Here is a 22,730-nt window from a genome sequence, read left to right on the forward strand (position 1 = left end):
GGAGATGATAGTTCTGCACACCCTTCCTTGCTGCAAGGGTCATTCAGGAAACGGGCAACGTTTTTCAAATTAACTCGACTCAGACGTCCGACGGGCTTCCTGGAAGGATTAAGGCCTGTTCTCTGGACCGTGGCTTTCCCAGCACGTCTTTTAATTGAATCCCTCCTCCTTCTGGACAGGAGGACATCATGAGGATGCTAACCAGCCTGTCCTGGAGAAGCATCTGGGTGGCTGGAATATGACAAGATAAGCCCATTTGGGCTTAGTGTGGGGGGGGGAGAATGCTTCCCATCTCTTTGGCTTTGGAAAGGCAGACCCAGAGCTGCCTAATTGGAGATGTCAGGGCCCGGCATGAGGGCTGTCAGAAGAGCAGGGTGGTTGATATGCATGGCTGCTCAGGTGCTTCCATCCCTTGGCTTCTGGAGGAAGAAGAGTGAAACCAGGAGGAACCGACTTGGATGTCAACAACCCTCCTGGCTTTTGTATACATGCAGCCGATTGCCTGAGAGAACAATGTCAGCCTCTCCCTCCAGGCATTGATCCAAGTTTTGAACATGGTCTCCAGGCCTGCTGCTTCCCGCCCCACCTCCCATGTTGATGGGGAGGATGGATAGCAGGAATGTCTGTGGCTGGAAGGCAGTTTACGTGATGAGGGATTCTTCCCCAGCCCCTAATCATATCAGCCTGGTTGTAGAACATGGTTCGCTCCCCATTGGTGACTTTATTGCAACCCTAATAGATAAGACAATGAGATCTGGTTGGGGGGGAGGAGGAGGAGGAGGTGAGGAGGTGGACTGTAGGGTCCTTGGTGCTCCCTGAGCTTAGGTGTTTTCTTGCAGATGTTTCCTTATCCAACTAGGTAACATCATCAGTCCTAGAGACCTAAACCTTCTCACTTGTAGCATGGATGATGTTACTTAGTTGGATAATGAAATGTCTGCAGGAAAGCATCCAAGCTCAGAGAGCACCAAAGACCCCACAGTCCTCCTCCTCCACATCACTGAAACCCCCTCCCTTCTAGCACTGATGATGATGTTATTTAGTTGGGTAATGAAACTTCTGCAAGAAAAGACCCCACAATCCTCCTCCTCCTCCCTGCAAACCCCAGTCCCTTCTAGCACTCTTACCTAGTTGGGTCATGAAATTGGGACCTAGTTGGGTCTGAAGAAAACAAACAAGCTGAGAGAGCACCAAGGATCCCGCAGTCATCGTCGTCGTCCTCCTCCTCCTCCTCCTCCTCCTCCTCCTCCTTCTCCTCCTCCTCCTCCTCCTCCCGACAAACCCCACTCCATTCTAGCACTGATGAAGTTATCTAGTTGGGTCATGAAACATCTGCAAGAAAACAACCAAACTCAGAGAGCACCAAGGATCCCACAATAATCCTCCTCCCCCCCTCCTCCTCCTCCTTCTCCTCCACCCCCTGACAAATCCCACTCCATTCTAGCACTTTTGAAGTTATCTAGTTGGGTCATAAAATATCTGCAAGAAAACAACCAAGCTCAAAGAGCACCAAGATCCCGAAGTCTTCTTCTTCCTCCTCCTCCTCCCAACAAACCCCACTCCATTCTAGCACTGATGAAGTTATCTAGTTGGGTCATGAAACATCTGCAAGAAAAGAAACAAGCTCAGAGAGCACCTAGGATCCCATAATCATCCTCCTCCTCCTCCTCTTCCTCCTCCTCCTCCCTCTGACAAACCCCATTCCATTCTAGCACTGATAAAGTTATCTAGTTGGGTCATGAAACTGTGACCTAGTTGTGTCTGCAAGCAAACAACAAAGCTCAGAGAGCACCAAGGATCTCACAGTCGTCATCCTCCTCCTCCTCCATCACCACCACAAATCCCACTCCCTTTGTGAGGTTACCTAGTTGGGTCATGAAACGTCTGCAAGAAAACCACCAAGTTCAAAGAGCACCAAGGACCCCACAGTTCAACCCTGAGCTACAGAGATTCTCTCCTATCAGTACAAGGGTGTCTGCCTAAATTCAGAGAAATACGATCCGGAGGCTGGGAACTATGATCTTGTGATGTCTCATTTTAGAAATCAAACAGAAGGTGAACATGACAGCAGCTGGTTTGATGTGACTGCACCCAATTTTACACACTTTCTTCCATGGTCGTGAAGTGATTCACACAGTTGTTAGCTTCATCTAGCTTCTCCTGCTGATTTTCGCTTGTCAGAAGCTGGATGGGAATTTGCTAATCGCCATCCCATGGCCCCGGGGTGCTACAACCATCGTAATTCCATGCCAGTTGCCAAATTCTAATCATGTGACCATGGGATGCTGCAACAGTCATAAGTGGAGGACTGGTTTAAGCCATTTTTCCCCCAGTGATATTGTAACTTTGGACGGTTGTTAAACAAATGGTTTTACATTGAGAGTATCCGAAGCCAGCTGAAAAGGTCTCAAATGTCAATCAGAAATACTTGCCAGTTCCAAAAGCCCAAATCATGATCCTGTGACCAGGGGGACATTGCAACAGTCATAAATACGAGGACCAGTCACGAGCAACTTTTTAGCTTTGAACGTTTGCTAAATAAGTGCTCATAAGTTGGGGAATACCTGAAGATGACATTTGCAAGGACAGCTATCTCTTTGGCACCAGTAAACCTGATCAGAATCCAGACCTGCAGGATTGTCTATGGCAGAGGTCTCCAACCTTTTGGGCACCATGGACTGGTTCCGTGGAGAGTGGTTTTGTGTGCTGCCTGCATCCCGTGGACGGGGCTTTGCTTGTTTGTACGGACCGGTTGCTGGCATGCTGTGGCCCAGTACTGCTCCATGGACTGGGGGTTGGGGACCCCTGGTCTATGGAAAGGGGAGTTTTTGCAATCCTAGGGGTAGAAAAGTGTAATTTTTGTGGGGAATTCTCTATGGAAATAAATTTGCCTATATTCTGGAAGTCTGACTGCAGAGCTCTGCGCTTTCATTTATTTTTAATTATTTTGGGGACATAATTAAATGAGATTGCTGGGCCATTAAGTGTAATTTTGATTTAAGGGTTTATATAAGGTCCCAAGTGATGTTCACTTATGGCAGATTGGGAAATTTTGGCAGATTGGGAAATTTTTACAAAAACCATGATCCGCTCCTTCAGCTTTCACTTTCCCCCTTCCTGGCACTTCTATATAGGCAGTCCTCGACTTACAACCACAAACTGAGGCCAGAATTTTTGTTGCTAAGTGAGACGTTTGTTAAGTGAGTTTTGCCCCATTTTACGACCTCTCTTGCCACAGTTGGTAAGTGAACTGCTGCAATTGTTCAGTTAGTCACATGGTTGTTAAGTGAATCTCGCTTCCCCATTGACTTTCCTCGTCAGAGAGTCGCAAAAGTGGATCACATGACCCCGGGACATGGCAACCGTCATAAGTATGAGTCAGTTTCCAAGGGTCTGGATTTTGATCAGGTGACCACAGGGGTGCTGCAAAAGTCATAAGTGTGAAAAACGGTCGGTCATAGGAGACTTTTTTCAGTGCTGTTGTAACTGTGAATGGTCACTAAATGTACCATTGTAAGTCGAGGACTACCTGAATTTATTTAAATATCCATGGCACTCTTCCTTTTCAGGGTAAGCAGAATGATGCAACCAAGTAGTAACAGCAACCAAGTAGTAACAGCACACAGAAGAAGTTAACATAGAATTACATAGAAAAACAGAGCTGGAAGGGACCTTGGAGGTCTTCTAGTCCAACCCGCTGCTCTGACAGGAAACCCTCTACCATTTCAGAGAAGTGGTTGTCCAATCTCTTCTTAAAAGCCTCCAGCGATGGAGCACCCACAACTTCTGGAGGCAAGCCAGAAATTAGAGAAAAAGAAAGACAATCTAAAGAAATCTGGTTCATCCCAGCAACTTTTACTGTAACTCCCCATTTCTTCCTGCTCTTAGAAACACCCCTGGCTCCCTCTGGGTGGGTACATTGCTTCATCCATTATATACAGCCTTCCAAATCTCTCAGGTTGTTTTTTGTGGAGGTCTTGTCCTACTTCTCTTGGCCTTCTCCTTCCTCTTGACCAGGCATGTCAAACTCACGACATCACATGATGTTGCGTGACGTATTGCAACTTTCCCCCCATTTACGGCAATGGAGTGGGCACAGTTTTGGCATGACGCAGCCGGTCCGCGGGTCGGCAATTTGATATGCCTGCTCTTGAGCAATTCACCCTTCCTTCCTTCCTTCCTTCCTTCCTTCCTTCCTTCCTTCCTTCCTTCCTTCCTTCCTTCCTTCCTTCCTCCCTCCCTCCCTCCCTCCCTCCCTCCCTCCTTCCTTCCTTCCTTCCTTCCTTCCTTCCTTCCTTCCTCTCTCCCACACAACTCCTCCCCTCCCCTCTTCTCTCTCTCTCTCTCCCACACAACTCCTCTCCTCTCCTCTCCTCTCTCCTTTCCTTCCCTTTCCTTCTCTCTCCTCCCTTCCTACTTCTCTCCCTCCCCCATTTATTTATTTATTTGCTGCCTATCTCCCTTGTAGAGGGGCTCCAGAGGGTGTACCACATCATCGATAAAATCAAACATTACCGTCAGAATAATTTTGGCTTAAAAGGTTTAAAATGATAAAAAAAATCACCAGTATAAAAATTTCAGAATGCGACGCATTCCAAAATGGAAAATTAGCAGTTGTTGATACAGGCGGTGTGGGCGTGGCAGTTTCTCATGTGGCCAGACAGCCGGCCACATGGTTGTGTGGGCCTCAGTATCCCCCATGCAAGGATGCACAGAAGGTCAAAAGATCGGCAGCTCACCTCTTTTGTCACTTGAGCCTCATTCATTCTTTCTAAATTAGAAAAGAAAAGGAGGAGGAGGAGGAGGAGGAGAAGATCCCCCAAAACATACTTCTATGTGTGTCTTCCATGCCCATCCCCCTCCATATATATTTATAATTCGAAGCACATTCTCTCAGCTCCTCTGCTTTCTTAACCTTCCCTGCTTCTGATTTCCATCACACACTTCTTAAGTACCCCGTTCCTTCTGCATTCGACTTGCTTTTGCCATTCTCTTGACATACTCAACGGTCGCTCCCCTTTATTTAGAAGGGGATGAAAAAAAAATCTCCCTGACACATTTCTGCACACACACGTGGTGTCTTTCTGCCTTGGGGAGGAAGGGCTTGGAAGCCTCCTGCTGGATCCAGTTCAGTTCAGATGGCTTCCCTGGGGATCCTTCCTTGACTTTGTACAACTGCAGGAACCAAAACATCTTATTAGAATTCAGAATGTGGCTGAGTGAAAAGAACCTGGATATTTTGTGTGATGGGACTACACGTTGTATAAAGACAGTCAACACAGATGTGTCAGGTGCGAAAGAACAGGTCCATACATGAAGGTCCAATTAAACTGATTTATTGCTAATTATGCCCATGCACAGGAATCTTTTCAGCTAATGGTCAGCACCTGCTAGGACTCAGACAAGGGTCCATGGAATTCAAGGGAGTTCATTTAGTCATGAAGATTCTAGGCTGATTCCTCATTTCACTCCACCCCCAGCTTCTGCCAGTTCTTCACCTACAGTTGGGTAAATTTAGCAGATGGATAGATGGATGGATGGATGGATGGATGGATGGATGGATAGATGGAGATGTAGATCATGGATGGATGGATGGATGGAGATATAGATAATGAATGGATAGATGGATGGATGCATGGATGGATGTTGTTAGGCAGGAAAGATCAAGTCCACATGTGAAGGTCCAATTAAATTGATTTATTGTTCAAAAGTCCATGCACAGGACTTCTTCTCAACTAACAGTCAGCACCTGCTAGGAGTTAGACAAGGGTCCATGGAATTCAAGGGGGTTGGACTTAGTTCATTTGGTTATGAAGAGATTCTAGGATGATTCCTCATTTCACTCCACCACCAGGTTCTACCAGTCCTTCACCTACAGTTGGATAAATGGACAGATGGAAATATAGATGCTGGATGGATGGACTGATGGATGGATGGTTGTATGTTATGACCGGGAGGTGGGCACGGAAGCAACACAGCCAAAGTGAAGGGTTAACTGCCTTTTATTGCTCCGATTTTCTCCCAAAATTCCCACCATTCACTGCAAGTCCCAGAGCAAGCTCTAAACACAAACACACACCTTGAATAGTTCCTGGCTTCTAGAAGTCCAGGGGAGCAGCACAATTCAGGAAACTTGGTCACTGGGCATCCTCATTGCACGGAGGGTTCGCTGGGACTGCAGCACAACCCGGAGCAGAGCTGTGTTACTGCAAAGTCTGGCAAGGCAACGCAATGCAATGCAAGGCAATGCAATGCAAGGCAAGGCAAGGCAAGGCAAGGCAAGGCAAGGCAAGGCAAGGCAAGGCAAGGCAAGGCAAGGCAAGGCAAGGCAAGGCAAGGCAGCAAGATGTTGTTAATAGCAAGTGTGACTCGAAAAATGCAATGCTTGTTCCTGACATGACCCTCCCCACAGTGTCTCTTTAAATCCTATTCCCCAGGTGAGCCTTGGCCGGGGCACCCTCCTTCCTAGTAGTCAGTTCGCCATGTGCTGACTCCACCTCCTCTCCATTCTCCATGCTTGGAAGGGGAGGCAGTTGCTCGTCGGAGATCTCCGGAAGTCTGTTGCTCCTCTGCTCTACTCCCTGCCATTTCCATCTCCTTCCCCCTCACTCGGTCATCCTGCACCATCTCTTCCTCTCTGGTGACCCTTCTGAGACCCTAGAGACCTGGGACTGCCTCTTCCTCCTCCTCCTCCTCCTCCTCCTCCTCCTCCTCCGGTCATTCCTCTTGGCCCAGAGAGGCAACGCCATTTCCTTCCATCAGCCTCAGCTCCATCTCCTCCTCCTCCTTAGACCCGAGCTCTGAAAGGACCATGACAATGGAGATATAGATGATGGGTGGATAAATTGGTGGATGGATGGATCAGGCAGGAAAGAACAGGTCCAATCAAACTGATTTATTGCTAAAAAAAACCCTATGCACAGGAATGGTTAACACTTGCTTGGAGTTAAATCAGAATCAATGGAATTCAATGGGGGTTGGAGTTAGTCCATTTGTGGCTACCTAGGGATTCTAGGCTGATCCCTCTTTTCACTCTGCCCCCCCCCAGGTTCTGCCACTCCTTTTCTTACCTCAGATCTTTTCTTTCTCCTCTTTGAAAATACTAGTATACTAAATATTAGTATTGCCAGATCTAGAGAACTTATATGGAGCATCAGAGCATGGATAGCCAACAACTCAGGGATGCCATCTGTTGTTTTCCAATGATTGTGTTTGAACATATTTGACAAGCACACCCACACCTCCCTTTACAGCACACAATGTAAGTACCAAAGAGGAAATAAAGTGGAAATAGAAAGGCAGAAATCTGTTCTCTTCCACTAACCCCGTGGAAAAATGGGAGAATTCCAAGTGTTTCTATCTCTGGATCTCTTAGGGGACTGGAAGCTAAAACATATGAAGAACAGTTGAGGAATTGTGCATGTCTAGTCTAGTGAAAAGAAGAATTAGGGGAGACATGATAGCAGTATTCCAGTATTTGAGGGGCTGCCACAAAGAAGGCGGGGGGTGTAACCTATTCTCCAAAGCACCCGAAGGCAGGACAAGAAGCAATGGATGGAAACTAATCAAGGAGAGAAGCAACCTAGAATTAAGGAGAAATTTCCTGACAGTGAGAACAATCAATCAGTAGAATGACTTGCCTCCAGCAGTTGTGGATGCTCCATCATTGGAGATTTTTAAGAAGAGATTGGACAGCCATTTTTGTCTGATGTAGTATAGGGTTTCCTGTTTGAACAGGGGGTTATATTAGAAGATCCAAGTTCCTTCCAACTCTGTTATTCTACTTGGCTTCAGATACCAAGACTTTTTGCTCCAGAATGCATTCTGCAGAAGGGTGACCATACTACAAAACATTTGGAGGTTTACACAGCATCCTTCACCTGATTAGCAAATCCACCTGATTTCCAGCTCTGACTGCATATTCCACCATACACTGAGCAGTTTGGGTTTGCACACCTCATTATATAGACCAGTGTTTCTCAACCTTGACCATTTTAAGGCATGTGGACTTCAACTCCCAGAATTCCATAGCCAGCATTGCTGGCTGTGGAATTCTGGGAGTTGAAGTCCACATGCCTTAAAATGGTCAAGGTTGAGAAACACTGATATAGACAAATGGAGAGTGTAAAACTTAGCTCTCCTTCACTTGCCAAACAATTTGGGCCAAACCCAGCCACTAAACTGATCTGTTCGCCGACGCAGCATTCCTGCACTTGGCAATTTTCATTTTCAAAGGTTGCTAACAATTAGCTGGGCATCAAGGCCCCATTCAGTCTACAGGTCACCACTGCCTTGGCAATTTTGAGATGTGTGGACTTCAACTCCCAGAATTCCCCAGCCATTCTGAAACAACCTCCCAATTTATATCATCATTTCCGTGATTGTCCTGCAAAGCAAGGGGAAAAAAAAACCCCCAAATGCACAGGTACAGAATAAACCATATCTGGGTCAATAGTAGCAACTCTGAGAGGGATCTTGGAGTCCAAGTGGCTCATCACCTAAACATGAGCCAGCCATGTGCGGCAGCAGCCAAAAAGGCCAACACAGTCCTAGGCTGCATCAACCGAGGGATAGAATCAAGATCACAAGAAGTGTTAGTACCTCTTTATATTGCGCTGGCGAGGCCACACTTGGAATATTGCATCCGTTTTTGATCGCCATGATATAAAAAAGATGTCAAGACTCTAGAAAGAGAGCAGAGAAGAGCAACAAAGTGATAAAGGGGAGTAGAGACCAAATGGTATGATGAACAATTGAAGGAACTAGCTATGTCTAGTCCAGGGATAGGCAACCTCGGCTCTTTTATGACTCATGGACTTCAGCTCCCAGAATTCCCGAGTCAGCATAGCTCACTCAGGAATGCTGGGAGTTGAAGTGCACGAGTCATAAAAGAGCTAAGGTTGCCTACCCCTGGTCTAGTCTAACAAAGAGAAGGAACAGGGGGACATGATAACTCTCTTCCAGTATTTTAGGGGCTGTCAAAGAGAGGAGGGGGTTGATGTACTCACTTGAGGCTAGGACAAGAAACAACAGGTGGATGATCATTAAAGAGGGATCTAACCTATAATGAACAGCACCCTCCACAGTGGGGCCATTTCTTATTTTTATCCCCACCCTTAAAAAAAGCTTTTCACTAAATCATCATGACTAATATCCCAGGTTGATCCTCCTCCTCCTCCTCCTCCTCCTCCTCCTCCTCCTCCTCCTCCTCCTCCTCCTCCTCCTCCTCCTCCTCCTCTACCACCACCACCACCACCACCACCACCCCATCTTACAGAAGGACATTGTTCAGGCTGATGATGTTCTGTATCAAGTCATCGGTCTTTTGGCTTGTCCTAAAGCTCTTGCCTTCCTTCTCCCCCAGAGCCCCTTATGAATATTTCACCACTTTCTGACACCCCCCCCCCGACCCCCATAGTGGCCATCATCCATCATGCTCTTGATGAAATGAGGAAGGCAAGAGAAGAGAGGAACCCAGGCATTTGTTGCAATCTGAAGTTTCCGGGTCAAGTCAACTGCCCCCCTGAGACATCTTCAATTAAACCTCTGCACTCATAACATTATCCAAATTGGTGCTAAAATTAACGAAGGGATGGTTCCTGTACAAGAGGAGGAGGAGGGACACATGTGCTTTGAGCAAGCTGGTGCATTTGGCCAGGGGGAGAGGAGAAGATGGAAGGACAGATGGGATAAGAGACTTGAGGAGAGGGAGGTCTTGCTGACAGGAAAGGAAATTAAGACGCAAGGAAACAAGAAAGCGAGAAGCTCGGGGAGGTAACTGAGTAGAAAATTAAAATTATTCAGCTACAGAAAAAGGTACAGAATGATTTCAAGGCAGGCAAATCTAGGGAGGAGACTCAGAGATCCAGCTGCTGGTGGAGAGGAGAGTGAGGAGGGAGAACAACAGAAGAAAAATGGATGGTCATGAGATGTCTCCTGGAGCAGGTGAGGTGAGCTCCACTGCCTGTCAACGGGAGAAGGAATAAACCTGAGGAAACCAGAAGGAGTTGAGTTATGAGGCTCAGGTTAGGTAGCTATTTTGTCTTCATAATAGAAAGCTGACAAGCTTTCTAAGAGAACTGGGGGTGGAACAGAAGCCTTAGCCCAGCTGTGAGCTCCATCTTCTTCTAGATTTGTGTCCAAATGGGATGGGGGGGGGGAGGCGTGTACATAATTCACCTTTGTTTCTGCAGTTGTCCAAACAAACATGAGGAGATGAAGAAGCTAGACTCTGTTTGGTCTAATTTGTCACCTCTAAGATGAGATGGGATGAGATAGATGAGAGAGAAGAGAAGGACGGGGAAGAAAGGGAAGAAAGAGAAGAGAAGAGAAGAGAAGAGAGGAAGAGAAGAGAGGAGAGGAGAGGAAGAGAAGAGAAGAGAAGAGAAGAGAAGAGAAGAGAAGAGAAGAGAAGAGAAGAGAAGAGAAGAGAAGAGAAGAGAGTTGGAAGGGACCTTGGAAGTCTTCTGGTCCAACCCCTGCCCAAAGCAATGGATGGAAACTGATCAAGGAGAGAACCAACCTAGAACTAAAACAGTAATTTCCTGTCAGTGAGAACAATCAACCAGTGGAACAGCTTCCCTGAAGAAGTTGTGGGAGGCTTTCAAGAAGAGACTGGACAGCTATTTGTCTGAAATGGGATAGGATCTCTTGCCTGAGCAGGGGGTTGGACTAGAAGACCTCCAAGATCCCTTCCAACTCTGTTATTCTCTGTTATTCGGTTAAATATGGGATGTCCGAGGTCCAGAGAGCCCCCTGGCTCAGAAAAAAACCTTCTTTGACCCAATTTCACAGACATATAATAATTGACATCTAGTTGAAATAAGATCTAGTTGAAATAGTTTCCACTAGAAGTCAACAACATACCTCACTCCCTACCAGATACACACAGACATTTATTCAATCTTTGTCTGGATCCACAAAGTAAGAAATGAATAGTTTCATCAGCCATAAACCAGAATGCACCAAGGGGGGGGGGTGTACTATTGTCTGGGATGCTGCTGCTGTGTCTCTGAACTCCAGCCATCACAGATCACGTGAAATGAACCTGTTCAGGCCACCAGGATTGAAATATTTTTCTTTCCATCATCTCATTTGCCAAGTCCACCCCTAGCCGCGTAGAATCAACATTCTGCATCCATTCACATGTATATTTCCGTGACAAACGGAAATCCTACAATTAGAATCTGCTCCTACTCATTTCTTTTACAATATTTTTTTTTTAAAAATCCACCCAGATGTTCAGATCCTGGCCAAGGCCAAATACCTACAGGGCATGTTTGGCAGTCCTGCTTTGCCACCTAAAACTCTTTACCTGCAGAAGAGGAGTGGGCAGCCCCTGACTTGTCATCATGTATGGATCTCTTGAGCTTCTGTCTTTCAGTTGTCTGGATTCCTCAGGTCATTTTACTGAAATTTGACAGCAAAATCCCTCCTTCTCCTTCTCCTTCTCCTTCTCCCTCCCAGTCTTCTCCTACTTCCCCTTCCTCTTCGTCTTCCCCCTCCTCCTTCTCCTTCTCTCCCTTCCAAGCTTCTCTTCTTCCTCCTCCTCCTCCTTCTCCTCCTCCTTCTCCTCTTCCTTTTCCTCCCAAGCCTCTCCTACTTCCCCTTCCTCTTTGTCTTCCCCCTCCCCTCCTCCTTCTCTCCATCCCAAGCTTCTCTTCCTTCTCCTTCTCCTTCTCCTCCTCCTCCTCTCATTCTCATTCTCCTCCTCCTCTTTTCCATCCCCTCCTCCTTCTTCTCTTCCTCTTCCTCCCAAGCTTCTCCTACTTCCCCTTCCTCTGTCTACCCCTTCCCCTCCTCCTTCTCCTTCTCTCCATCCCAAGCTTCCCTTCCTTCTCCTTCTTCTCCATTCTCATTCTCATTCTCCTCCTCCTCTCCATCCCCTCCTCCTTCTCCTCCTCCTCTTCCTCCCAAGCTACTCCTACTTCCCCTTCTTCTTTGTCTTCCCATTCCCCCTCCTTCTCTCCATCTCAAGCTTCTCTTCCTTCTCCTTCTCCCCCCTCCTCCTCCTCTCATTCTCCTCCTCCTCCTCCTCCTCCTCCTCTTCTCCATCCCCTCCTCCTTCTCCTCTTCCTCTTTCTCCCAAGCTTCTCCTACTTCCCCTTCCTCTTTGTCTACCCCTTCCCCTCTTCCTTCTCTCCATCCCAAGCTTCCCTTCCTTCTCCTTCTCCCTCCTTCTCCTCCTTCTCCTCCTCCTCCTCCTCTCTCATTCTCATTCTCTTCCTCCTCCTCCTCTCCATCCCCTCCTCCTTCTTTCTCCTCCTCCTCTTCCTCCCTCTCCTCTCTCTCCTCTCTCCTCCCCTCCCTCCCTCCTCTCATGAGGAAAGATGGGTGTTTCTCAACTAGAATATGTGCCCTTGTGGGACCCAGAAGGACTTGGGATGTGGGCGTGATTCAGACATCCCCAAATCTTTGCACAATGAAAAGAGAGAGGAAGAAGAGTAGAGGAAGACAAAGAGCCCATCTCCACCAAGGTCACCAGATTTTGGCCACCGCAGTGACAGATTGCAGTGGGCAGGATAAAGAGGTGGCTCTTCGCCACCACAGTTGCTGGGAAGTCTCTTGGCACACATTTGAGAGAAGCAAGTAACGATAAGCCAAAATTGGACAGTAGTGCAGTTACGATAGCATCAACATTTTCTTTCGACGGAGTTAAGCGCACCCATCCTTGTCTCCATCCTTTCTCCAGCAAGGAGAAAGACTTTATTTCCTTTGGAGAGGAACTCACATTTACATGAGGGGATAGAAGGGAACTTCTATCAAATTTGCAGTCGACACCAAGCTGACTGGAATAGCCAACACTCCAGAAGATAGACTCAAGACCCAGATGCACCTCGACAGGCTTTTTCACTGGATCCCATCCTACGAAATGAAATTCAAGAATGAAAAAAGTAAGGTTCGACATTTAGGCAAGAAAACTCAAATGTACAGCTACAGATTAGGTGAAGCCTGGCTCAATAGTAGCAACTGTGAGAGGGATCTCGGAGTCCTAGTGGACAATCACTTAAATAGGAGCCAGCCATGGGCTGCAGCTGCCAAAAAGGCCAACACAGTGCTAGGCTGCATTAACAGAGGGATAGAATCAAGATCACGTGAAGTATTAATACCACTTTACAAGGCCTTGGTAAGGCCACACTTGGAATACTGCATCTAGTTTTGGTGACCACAATGTAAAAAAGATGCCGAGACTCTAGAAAGAGGGCAGAGAAGAGCAACAAAGATGATCAGGGGACTGGAGGCTAAACATACAAAAAATGGTTACCGGAATTGGGTAGATCTCGTTTAATGAAAAGAAGGACTAGGGGCGACAGGAAAGCAGTCTTCCAATATCTCAGGGGTTGTCACAAAGGGGGGGTCAACTTATTCTCCAAAGCATCTGAAGGCAGGACAAGAAACTAAACAAGGAAAGCAGCAACCTAGAACTAAAAAGAAAATTTCCTAACAATGTGAACAATTAACCAGTGGAACAGAAGTTGCGTCCAGAAGTTGCGTCCAGGTGCTCCAACACTGGAGGGTTTTAAGAAGAGATTGGACAACCATTTGTTTAAAATAGTATAAGTTTTCCTGTCTGAGCAGGCCTCCCTTCTGTTGAAACATTTCATTGTGATGCCTTCCACCAGCAGAAAAAAGGAATTCATTTACTTTTGGCTGAGACGCAAGTTGCTAAAATGCAACTCCAAACTTTTCCTCAATACATTTGAATTAATTCCATGCCATTTCTGATGATGGAATGAATTCCTGACCTTGCCTTCTACCGTTTCAGCAGGAAAAATAAAATAATGCACCCAACAGCACGCTTGCAATTGTTACGTAATTCAAATGCACTGTAGCCAATAAATATCAATAGCACAAGTCAAGTCAACGTATATTCTTCGAGAAAGCAGAGCGTTGTTGTCTCTCTTTGTGTTCCCATGTTCTTTGATATTTTGGGGTGTAAGAAAGGAAGGATGGACCACACAAAGGTGTCCATGGCAGGAAGGGGATATAAAAAAATATCAAGATAGTGCAGTGGTTCTCAACCTGTGGGTCGGGACCCCATTTGGGGTCAAACGACCATTTCACAGAGGTCACCAAACAACGCAGTCCGCTATTTTTCCCCCTTTTCCTTAGCTGTGCTACTCCCTTTTATTCTATTGGCTTTTGAAAGCCAATCGAATAGACTCTCTTGAATAGAGTCTAATTCTATTGGCTTTCAAAAGCCAATAGGAATTGTCCAGGCTGTCTCTGCCCTGCTGAGCCCGCCAAAAGTCCCATTCTGCAAACGGTGCTGCACCAGTTGAGTAGTCCTCGACTTACAACCGGTTGAGTAGTCCTCGACGTACGACCGGTTGGGGGTTGCGGCATTAAAAAGGTTGAGAACCACTGAGATAGTGGCTGTGAATACAGTAGTGACCAAGATTGTGGAAACCTTTTGGGAAAAGTGTATTTTTGAGGTTTGATGGCTAATAACACCACTTTTTTTTGCAGTAGTACCATAAAATTATATATCAGTGGAAAGATAATTTATCAATAATGCAACAAAGTTTGTTCAATTATCTGTACTGTATTCTTTGAAAAGTTATAGTCAAATAATCAGAAAAAGGAAGCACAACTTGCTTAGGCTGATATCAGGTAGCTTTCCTTCATCTGATTGTAGCCAATGAGCTGAGTGTTTTGAGAGCCAATCAGGTGTCATCTTGTTTTGACAATGAGCAATCAGATCACAGTGGGATTCAGTGATTGATGTCATGGATTGAAACTGAGAGAAGGACATTTGTCAGTGTGTTATTATGTGATCGCTATCAAGTTGGTTCGGGTTTTTTTGTGTTCTTTCATTTAGTGAGCTTGTAAAATGTAATAGAATTAAAGTAATGGTACAAAGAGTTGATTGGTTGCCCAGAAAGTGATGTAAAATAGTATTATTAAGTGAACAAGGCTACAGTTATAAAGAAATTAGAAGAAAAATGGGTGGAAACTTAACCAAAGGTGGCATTTCTACTGTATAGTTTTCCCAAAAGGTTTCTGTACATGTAAGAAAATGATGGGCTTTAAGACTCTGATCTTGACCTGTTTTGAGACACATGTCACTGCTTGGTCAAAAATAAGTCTGTTTTTCATTTGGAAAAATTAACTGCTGTAATTAAAGGGAAATTAAAGGGAAAAGTGGTATCTTGTTGAGTTTCTACTGGAAAATTAGTTCTAGACTTTGGGCCTGAAATAGAAAGAAAAATGAACTTTTGATTTTGGGTATTGATAATTCAGTTAGTTGATATTCTAGAAATGGCGAATCCAGCTAGTCCTTGACTCTCAACCATTTAGTGACTGTTTGAAGCTACAACGGCACTAAAGAAAGGACCGTTTTTCACACTTACAACCGTTGCAGCTTCCCCCCTGGTCACGTGTTCAGAATTTGGGCACTTGGCAACTGGCATGTACTGTATTTGTGACGGTCGCAGTGTTCCAGGGTCACGTGATCCCCTTTTGCAAACTTCTCACAGGTAAAGTTGATGGGGAAGCTAGATTCACTTAACAACCATGTCACTAACTGAACAACTGCAGGGATTCACTTAACAACGGTGGCAAGAAAGGTCATAATATAGGGCAAAACTCACTTTACAACTGTCTCCCTTAACAATGCAAATTTTGGGTTCAACAGTGATTGTAAGTTAAGGACTACCTGTACTCACTAAATATAGGTAGTCCTCAACTTATAGCCAAGAAAGCCGGCTGGGTGACTTTGGGCCAATCACCAGCAGACAGGGAGTTCTAGTCCCGCCTTAGGCATCAAACCTGGCTGGGTGACTTTGGGCCAATCACCAGGACACTGTGAATTCTAGTCCCGCCTTAGGCATGAAAGCTGGCTGAGTGACTTTGGGCCAGTCACCAGGAGACAGGGAGTTCTAGTCCCACCTTAGGCATGAAAACCAGATGGGTGACTTTGGGCCAATCACCAGGAGACTGTGAATTCTAGTCCTGCCTTAGGCATGATAGCTGTCTGGGTCACCTTGGGCCAGTCCCTCTCTCTCAGCCCAGCCCACTTCACAAGATTGTTGTGAGTAAAATAGGAGAAGCAAAGGGTATTGGATATGTTCATCGCCTTAAGTTATTTGTAAAAATAATCAAGCCAGCACACAAATAAATAACTAAATAATTAAATAACCAACCAACCAACTAACCAATTAAATAACTAAATAACTTTTTTAGAAGGAGGCTGGCTCCCCACTTGCTTCCTTTGCTCAACAGCAAAAAGAAAAAAAGAAAAAAAAAGTCTCGGCCCTCTGAATGGAGAGCAGGAAGTAAATTTGGAACTATGCAAATCACTCAGAAATTGCTATTTCAGTCCATTTCCAGTAGCAGCCAATTTCCTTTGGGGAGAAACAGATGCTCCTGTTTAAAGCAGCACCGTCTGCCTGGAAGCGGGACTCGTTCCACTTCACAAACGTTGCACTCGGTGTGGCCTACACGAAGCACGACCGAGCAGGAGGCAGCTGCAGCTATTTTTTTATTTTATTTTTTTAAAAAAGAAATATTTTCAAAAAGCTGCCTTATCCCTGAATTTCAAGAACAACAACAACAAAAAAAATCAGAAACGGGGCACCCAACGTAGCTCGGGCTTCTTTTATCCACCAGCTGCTGGTAGCTGTTTTCCTCCCCGCTGGAAAATTGGTGGGTTAGATGGAGAATTTTTTATTTCCTCTTTCTGAGGAAAGAATGTGTGATTAAGGCATGTCTCCCTTGAAAGGGATGAGGGATGCGTAAGACAGATTAGACTGTATGGAACTTTAAATGGGATCTAATTTTTGCTTCTTGGAGTGTAGAGTAGTTTCAACTCCATAAGACTTCCCCCCCCCCCAAAAAAAAATCTGGAGAAAAAAATTGCTTCCTCTGGATAAGGCAACAGAAGATCAGGTTTATTTTTGAATGTTTCAGGTGGCTCAAGCTCTGGTTTTGCTTATTTTTTTTTCTTTTAGCAACAAAAATCCTTCATTTTCTTACACAATGATGGAGATTTCCGTTGGTTCTGCTTTATATTTGCAGAGGTTCCAACTATACAGATTCTTTCCTCTTCTTGTTAATGAAAAATGAATTCTAAGAGACTTCGTTCCATTTGGGTTGATTTTTTCCACTGCTGATGCACTAGAAGGGGGGAAATTTTCCAAATCTTCCCTTTTTCATTTTTAGAGTGTAAATTAAATTTGAAGTTATACATAGATAGACAGACAGACAGGCAGACAGACAGACAGACAGATAGACAGACATTTAAGTGAATGATGCTTTATCTGGCTTCTGCATTTAACTGAGCATCAGGCAAGCTTCACTCACATGTGGCTGTTCCCCCAAGCAGAAGTGCTTCCCCAAAATGCAATGATTTCCATATTTGTAAAATATTTCTACTTACTACATTCATAAAACTAAATCTTGGTGTCCTAGTGCAGAGGTCCCAAACTTTTTGGGCACCAGAGACCGGTTCCATGGAGAGAGGTTTTTCCATGGACTGGAGGGTACGTGGTTTTGTGTTCTGCCTGCATCCTGCGGATGGGGCTTTGTTTGTTTGTGTGGACCGGTTGCTAGCATGCCGCGGCCCGGTACTGGTCCATGGACCGGGGGTTTGGGATCCCTGTCCTAGTGGATTAGCGCTTAAATATAAGCCAACTTCCTCCTCCAAATTTTGGTTAAAAAAATGGAAACTAATCAAGGAGAGAAGCAACCTCGAACTAAGGAGAAACTTCCTAACAGTGAGAAAAATTAGCTGGTGGAACGGCTTCCCTCCAGAAGTATTGGGTGCTCTATCGCTGGAGATTTTTAAGACAGCTATTTCTATGACATGGCCTGAGCAGGAGGTTGGATTATAACACTTCCAAGGTCCCTTCTAGTTCTGTTATTCTGTTCTGTTCTGGTTGCATCTGTTCAACATAGCTCTTAGCATAATTAGAGTAGAGTAGAGTAAATTAGAGTAGAGTAGAGTAGAGTAGAGTAGAGTAGAGTAGAGTAGAGTGGAATGAAATGGAATGGAACAGAACGGAACGGAACAGAACAGAACGGAACGGAATGGAACAGAGCTGGAAGGGACCGTGGAGGTCTTCTAGTCCAGCCCCCTGCTCAAGCAGGAGAACCTATACCATCTCAGACAGATGATTGTCCAGTCTCTTCTTAAAAATCTCCAGTGATGGAGTGCCCATGATTTCTGAAGGCAAAGCTGTTCCACTGGTTGATTGTCCTCACTGTCAGGAAGTTTCTCCTTAATTCTAGGTTGCTTTTCTCTTTGATCAGTTTCCAACCATTGTTTCTCATCCTTCCCTCTGGTGCTTTGGTGAACAACTTGTCCCCCTCTGCCTTGTGGCAGCCCCTCAGATACTGGAACACCGCTATCATGTCTCCCTTATTTCTTCTTTTCTTTAGACTAGCCAAACCCAAGTTCCACAGCCATTCTTCATGTGTTTTAGTCTCCAGACCCCTGATCACCTTAGTTGCTCTTCTCTGAATTCTCTTCTCAGAATTGCACACCAGAAAAAAGAAGAAAAGCAGAGGTACAAAAGATCAATTTTAGATTAATAAAAGAGTTCTGGAGAATTGCAAAAGCCGAAAGACCAATTTACACATGGTCTGGATTGATTATAAAAAGGCATTTGATTCATTACCCACAGAGTTGGATTATCAAATATTTGGAAACAACTGGTGTCGGTGAAAATATTACAATATTTATAGAAAAAAAAATAATGAAGACAGAATTCAGGGTTGGAAATGAAAAATACGGACTTTGAACAAGAGGAGAGGCACCTTCCAGGGTGACTCATTATCACCCTTATTTGTCACTGCCACGATCCCACTTTAAAGAAAACAAATCTTGGCGCTCAAGCAGCAAAAAAAAATGCTAATAAAAGCCTACATTAGCTTTATATGGATGAGCTTTATGGAAAATCAGAATGCTGGCAAGGAAAAACATTAGGTGGTCAATTTCTACAAAAGATTGAGTGGAAAGGGGGTAAAGATAAAACTTGGCAAAGACTTATGACTGGAACATTACATAAAATCTGAAAGTTTGATTTTGGCTGACCAAGAACAAGCTATTCAAACTAGTGCAGCCGAGTTGAAAAAAAAAATCATCAAATGTTTCAAAGTGCAGACCGTTGCTGAAAGAAGCAGAGGAAACAGTGGATCATATACTCAGCGGATACAAAAAGATCACACAAACTGATTATAAAAAAAATGACATTATGCAATCACCAAAATGATTCACTGGAATATCTGTACAGTAGTGGCCAAAATTGTGGAAACCTTTTGGGAAAAGTGTACAGTAGAAATGCCACCTTTGGTTAAGTTTCCACCCATTTTTCTTCTAATTTCTTTATAACTGTAGCCTTGTTCGCTTAATAATACTATTTTACATCGCTTTCTGGGTGACCAGTCAACTCTTTGCACAATTACTTTAATTTTACTACGTTTTAAAAGCTCACTAAATGAAAGAACACAAAAAAACCCTAACCAACTTGATAGAGATCACATAACACACTGACAAATGTCCTCGTCTCAGCTTCAACACATGACATCAATAACTGAATCCTACTGTGATCTGATTGGCTCATTGCCCAAACAAGATGACACCTGATTGGCTCTCTAAATACTCATGCTCATTGGCTACAATCAGATAAAGGAAAGCTACCTGATAGCAGCCTAAGCAAGTTGTGCTTCCTTTTTCTGGTTATGTATGTACATCCATCCATCCATCCATCCATACATACATACATACATACATACATACATACATAATAGAGGTCAAATAGATGCTGGAGGAGAGATGATGGAGGATGGATGGATGGCTGCACAGATATGGATGGACAGAAATGACAGATGATAAATATAGATACATATATAGATAGCAGATATAGTTATAAATAGATGATAGATAATAGATGTTAAATAGATGGATAGATAGATAGATAGATAGATAGATAGATAGATAGATAGACAGATAGACAGACATAGACAGAGAGACAGATAGTCAGATAAGACAGATGGACAGACAGACAGATAGATACATAGATACATAGATAGATATAGTCAAATAGATGATGGAAAATGGATGGATGAACAGATATGGATGGACAGAAATGACAGATGATAGCTATGATATCTATCGCAGATAGATAGATAGATAGATAGATAGATAGATAGATAGATAGATAGATAGATAGAGGTAGATATAGATAGATATAGATATAGATGATATAGATATAGATAGATGGTGGATAATAGAGACAGACAGACTGACTGACTGGATGTATGGATTCATGTATGGATGGATGTATGGATGGATGGATAGAAACATACACTTCTGAAACAGTCTTCCAAAGCTGCTATATGCTTCTTGCTCACTTTCACATTCACAACTATCCCTGGATATGCTGTTCAGTCAATGACCTCAGTCTCTCCTCTCCAACCTTAGGGTGATTTATTCCTTGCATTATTTCAGGCTCATTTTCTTTGAGGCTGATGGATCTCAGTTAGCACTTTCCATCTCCAATGCTCTTCACAAGCATTTGCTAATTAATTCATGCCCGCCAATCTCCCTCACTCCCAGGTAGGAAAAGTTTCACCTTGAGGTCTCTCTGGAGTGTGGGTTGGGCTCCGAACTCAAGGGAACTCAACCTCCTGGATGTTCGCCACAGAGCTTACACGGCAACACTAGGATGACAGAAATGAAGGGAAGGACCAGGGGGGGACATGATAGCAGTGTTCCAGTGTCTCAGGGGCTGCCCCAAAGAAGAGGGAGTCAAGCTATTCTCCAAAGCACCTGAACGCAGGACAAGAAGCAACGGATGGAAACTAGTCAAGGAGAGAAGCAATCTAGAACTAAGGAGAAACTTCCTGACAGTGAGAACAATTAACCAGTGGAACAACCTGCCTCCAGAAGCGGTGAATGCTCCAACCCTGAAAGTTTTTAAGAAGAGTCTGGACAGCAATTTGTCCGAAATGGTATAGGATTTCCTGCCTGAACAGGGGGTTGGACTAGATGACCTCCAAGGTCCCTTCCAACATTATTATTATTATGAATCATCGCACAGTCAGCCAGATGTTCAGACTGGATTTGGCATTTTGTCTACCTATCGAGTCCTTACCCAGGACCTGGGATAGGCAGATGTGGATGTTTGATGGTATTACAGGTATCGTCGCAGGATGGAAGCAGTTCCTAGTAAGGCCGCCTTTTGCAATTGACTAATAGCGAATTTATCAATGCCAATGGTGTTCAAGTGGTGCTCCAGTTGTTTTGGGATTGCACCTATTATTATTATTATATCGATCATCGCACAGTCAGCCAGATGTTCAGACTGGATTTGGCATTTTGTCTACCTATCGAGTCCTTACCCAGGACCTGGGATAGGCAGATGTGGATGTTTGATGGTATTACAGATATCGTCGCAGGATGGAAGCAGTTCCTAATAAGGCTGCCTTTTGCAATTGACTAATAGCGAATTTGTCAATGCCAATGGTGTTCAAGTGGTGCTCCAGTTGTTTTGGGATTGCACCCAAGGAGCCTATGACTATTGGTACTACCCTTGCTTGCTTTTGCCACAGTCTTTCTATTTCTATTTGTAGGTCTTTGTATTTTGTTATCTTCTCCAGTTCTTTCTCTTCTATTCTGCTATCTCCAGGCACTGCCACGTCCACTATCCAGACTTATCGACAATTGTTAAGTCTGGGGTGTTATGTTGCAGGTGCTTGTCTGTTTGAATTCTGAAGTCCCAGAGCAGTTTAATTTTATCATTTTCTATGACTTTCTCTATTTTATGATCCCACCAGTTTTTGCTTACAGGCAAATGATATTTTTTGCAGATCTTCCAATGCACCATTGTTGCTACTTTGTCATGCCGCTGCTTGTAATCAGTCTGTGCAATCTTCTTGCAACAGCTTACCAAGTGGTCCACTGTTTCTTCAGCTTCTTTGCATAGGCGGCACTTACTGTCTGTTGCTGTCTTCTCAATTTTGACTTTGTATGCATTTGTCCTTAAGGCTTGGTCTTGTGCAGCCAGAATTAGTCCCTCGGTCTCTTTCTTCAATTTTCCTGCTCTTAGCCATTGCCAGGTTTTATTATTATCTGCTTTCCCAGCTATTTTTTTCATGTATTGGCCATGTAGTGCTTTGTCTTCCCATGCCTCTATTCTGTTCTTCATTTGGTCTTTCTTGTAGGCCAGTTTGGTCTCTCCAGTAGTTAGTAAGCCTTCCTGATATACTAATTTCAGTGCATCTTCATCATTGTTCTTCAGATATTCTTCCAAAGCCATTTTTTCTTCTTCAACCATCTGATGTACTTGTAGCATTCCACGCCCACCTATTTGCCTTGGTAGATAAAGTCTATCAATGTCACTGCGTGGATGAAGGGCATGATTCATTGTCATTATTTTTCTGGTCTGCCTATCCATTGCTTTTAGTTCTGCTTGAGTCCAGTCCACTATTCCAGCTGTGTACCTAATGACTGGGATTGCCCAGGTGTTGATTGCCTTTATGGTATTTCCTCCATTGAGTTTGGATTTAAGATCTTCTTCACTCTCTTGATGTATTCACCTCTAATCTTTTTCTTGACTTCAGTGTGCTTGATGTTGTCAGCTTGAAGGATACCCAAGTATTTGTAGTACTCTTCCTCATCCAGACTCTTAATGTTATTTTCGTGGGGCATCTTGATTCCTTCAGTTTTCATTATTTTTCCTTGTTTGATAGTAAGTGTGGCACATTTGTCCAAGCCAAACTCCATT

The sequence above is a fragment of the Crotalus tigris genome, unplaced genomic scaffold (assembly GCF_016545835.1).
Source record: "Crotalus tigris isolate CLP2741 ecotype Arizona unplaced genomic scaffold, ASM1654583v1 scf7180000018684.1183181, whole genome shotgun sequence".
Taxonomy (NCBI): domain Eukaryota; kingdom Metazoa; phylum Chordata; class Lepidosauria; order Squamata; family Viperidae; genus Crotalus; species Crotalus tigris.